The 4,079-nt window shown below is 35.2% G+C and overlaps 1 pseudogene; it reads right to left on the reverse strand.

Annotated features, from left to right (window-relative positions):
- Nucleotides 1-897: 897 nt before the first annotated feature.
- LOC149526810 (rust resistance kinase Lr10 pseudogene) lies at nt 898-2,683 on the reverse strand (annotated as a pseudogene).
- Between the last annotated feature and the right edge of the window lie 1,396 nt (nt 2,684-4,079).

Consider the following 4,079-nt stretch of genomic DNA (forward strand, 5'->3'; position numbering starts at 1 on the left):
GACTCCAATTGCTGCTTCAATTAATCGCTGGAGTGTTCTTGATTCTGAAACAGATGTAAGCTCATTTTCTAGAACAGTCCAAACTGAAGATCCTTCAAAACTTGCTGGAGTTCTATCCAATTCAGGTATGGATTCAAATACTGCCAATTCAAATTCAGCTGGGCTACCTGGTGGGGGTTTTAATCAACCCGAGCCATCGGAAGTAGTGGATGATTGGGAAAAGGCTTATGAATGAGAGAGAGAAATGAGAAAAATACCATTAGGCTTATGGTAAGGGTGATGTGGCTGCCCATTTTCATTCACAAATGGTTGGAAAAACTTTGGTTTGGTTTTTAGTTGTCTACTTTTCACCCATTATTATCATAAGGGTGTGAGTATGATCTTTCAAAATTCTTTTTCTCTTTTTTCCATTGTCTGGGCAAGGCCTTGCCTCTTTTACTGTAAAGGTGAATTTTTGTTGCAATACAAAGTAGCTAATACATGTACAACCTTTTTGTTAATGTGTTGAACCCAACTTCCTTCCAGCAATCCCAATTTTTTTTTTTTTTTTTGCAAGAGAATTATATTTTATCACTATAAAAGAATGAAAACTTCATACAAGATGCTGCTATACCTTTTTTGATCTGATAAAATGGTAGTTTGTACCTACAAAACCGAGCTTTTAGGTCACAGTTATTCATCTTGTCTTCTGGAATTGTTGCTTGTGCATTCATTCAGTGGAGTACTGCATTGACTTGATATGGAGGGGTCTCTCTACTGAGTTTCTGTTATAAAAACAGCCACAACCCATGAATCATTTGTTTGATAGCAGCTGGAGGGGTCTGCTTACTGAGTTTCATTGTAGGAACAACCACAACTTGTTGATTATTTGGAAGGTGTATGTTGAAGGTACGATCTCTGCCAGTTTTTTCCTATCATTCTTTTCTTCTTTTTATATACTTGATTGCACTGGAATTTTGATCTTAAATTTGTGGTTTCCTTCTGTCTTGTCATTTGAGAATTTCAGGCACATTTCATGTTTTATGTGAGTCATGTTTCTTCTTGATCATAGTATAAATGAATGATGTAGTACCTTAAAATGGCAATACTTTTCTGCATGTTGTCTGATTAGGGCACATGAGAGTAGTTGAGTGCTTGAGGTGGCACCTGAAACTGGTTTGAGTAAGCTTTCCTTTTTTGTCCATACGTTGAAACCCTATAGTTTTCTGTATTAATGTTGGGAAAATTGAGGGAGAAAATGAGGGAATTTAAAGAGTTATTTCTCTCTATATATAGATAATAAATGTGAAGGGGGATTCAAGCCTAAATGGGCAGCAAACAGGGACTCATCAACAACAAAGACAGCCCTTTTCCAATAAACAGACCATCTTTATTGTTGCTAAATATCATGTTTTATTAACCTATTCTATCGTTTTTTTCTTTATCCTTAATAGAAGAAAAAAAAAATTCAAACCCAAATTATTAATCAAGATACATGCACTTAACTTTACATTAAATGATTAAGTTTTATTCAAATTTGTTAAATCAGGAGATGTTTTTTTCATCAACTCTGTTTTCTTTATGGCTAGTCATTGTATTAAAGTGGTCATTCCAATTGTTAAAGACTTAGGTAATAAATAAACACTGGGTTCACTATTTTTGTCTATTTGTTTGTTTTTCTTGGGCTGACCTTTTTGTAATTATTATTGTAACATATTTTGTATTTTTGCATATCCACAATTCTACGTATAAAAAAGACGTTATTCTTAATTTGACTTCATTGGATTTGATTACAATAAAACTAAATAAAGACACAACTCAGATTGAAACTAGGAAAAAAGGTTACAAGAATAACACATAATAAAATTACATGAACACAATTATTTTAAAGTTTTTATACCTGAATATTTAATTCAATGGAGTAGAACTGATTAAAGCTAAAGGTTCCATATTTTAAATCTCAGTATTTACATTTGAGGCACTTCCATGCCCTTGATGGTGGCATCAAGGGTCGACATCGTGGGCTCCTCTTCCAAATTGTTACTTGCAAAGTCTTTGGATGAGTTGTCAAGAGATAATAGAAAAGGTTTTGGGGGCAGCTCAAGTAGCTCAACCTCACCTTCAAGCATCTCCAATGCCTTACTGATTGAAGGACGATCAGTAGGCTTTATCTGAATGCACCAAAAAGCAGTTATGACCATCTTCCTTACAATTTTCTTTTCATTCTCAGTGACGTCTCCTAACTCTAAATCCTCCTCTTTGTCAAATCGATCATAAATCCATGAAGGGAAATATATTTGACTAGATTGCTCAGCAAATGCATTCAAATTCCTTCTCTTGCCCACCATTTCCAGTAACAACATTCCAAAGCTATAAACATCAGCCTTACGTGAGATACTCCCAATGTTCTTGTAAAACAATTCTGGAGCAATATATCCGAGAGTACCTCGTGCTGCAGTGAGAGACACAATACTATGATCTACTGCATATAGTTTTGCTAAGCCAAAATCCGAAATTTTGGGAGTGAAGTTCTCATCTAGAAGAATGTTATGTGGTTTGATGTCAAAATGTAAAATTTGCATTTGACATCCTCGATGCAAGTATTCTATTCCTCGGGCCACACCAATTGTAATCTCAAATGTTTTTTCCCAACCTAAAGTGGTGTCTCTTTCTCCTGAAAATATGATCTTATCCAAAGAACCATTTGGCATAAAATCATAAACAAGTGCTTGTTTTGATCCTTCTACACAAAAACCAATCAATTGTACCACATTAACATGATGAATCCTTCCAATGGTGGCAACTTCATTGATGAAATCTTGCCCATGTGATTTTGACATTTCTAACAATTTTATTGCAACAAGACGCCCGCTTCGAAGCGTTCCTTTGAAAACTGAACCATAACCACCTTGTCCTAATTTATCCTTAAAACATTTTGTCATTCTCTTTATTTCGGAATAAGAATACCTGATAAGCATTAAATTATTTTGCATTTGAAGAAATTCTTCAATTGTATCATCCACAGACAAATGTCTCCTTCGAAATTTAATTAGCACAACTGCAATCAAGCATGCAACCCCCAATAGAGTTCTAATAAAAATATATACTCCTGTACAAGAGAATTATTAATAAGAAGACATCAGCATAAATAATCAAGACAAGGAACTGTATATTGGTTTAGCAAGGGGATGGAAGTGGCACTGCTTTATTAGAAATTAAGTTATTAATAACTGAAATATAATTTTTTACTTCTTGATAATCACTAATAGTCGAATATTTGTTTTTAAGCCATATTGAGAACACAATTTTCTTCACATAGTTATTAAGATAGAAAAAGCTTTGATGATATACAAGGCATATTGACTATCTATCTATCTGTATTATAGAAATATATAACGTTATTAGTTGTCCCTCAGGATAACTTAGATATTAAAACTTAAACACTTCATCTTGGGAGTTTTTGATTCCAATCTTAAAGCAAGGGGAATGATATCGGTTGTACCCGATTGTATAACTCAAAATTATTTTTATTTATCTCTACATATCCATCAGAGGTGTGAGGGACATTAGTATCATGCACATAATCATTAAAGCTTAATTATGCAAGCGGTTAGCGGCCGAAACTAGCCGATCAACCATGAAAAGGAAAAAGTTGGCTTTGATGTCACTAGGTTTTCCTAAGACTCAGACTGGTTAGTGATAAGGTTCTGAGTGGTTAAGGGCAATGAACATAAAAGAACGACCACGGTGGAGAGAGGATGGGTGGGGACCCAGGGGGAGATGGGAGGAGAACTGGAAGCAGAACCAGGTTCATACAGTCTTCGTTAACAACGTACCAGAAAGGGTTGATGCAAGCTGGTTACAGAGAGTCTTTGAGGATTTTGGGAAGGTGAGGGAAGTCTTCATATCAGTGAGAAGAAGTAAGGCTGGCAGGAAGTTTGGGTTTATTAGATTTGAAAGGTTATGGGAAGCACAACGAGCCATCTATAGTCTGGACGATGCATGGGTGTTGGGTTGTAGATTAGAGGTCAATATGGTAAAATATGATGCAAAGGGACAAAATAAAAGTAATGGAAGAAGGTTGGGTGGAAGACAACAGA

The sequence above is a fragment of the Theobroma umbraticum genome, unplaced genomic scaffold (assembly GCF_002168275.2).
Source record: "Theobroma umbraticum cultivar Fairchild unplaced genomic scaffold, ASM216827v3 scaffold_146.0, whole genome shotgun sequence".
In the NCBI taxonomy this organism is placed as follows: Eukaryota; Viridiplantae; Streptophyta; class Magnoliopsida; order Malvales; family Malvaceae; genus Theobroma; species Theobroma umbraticum.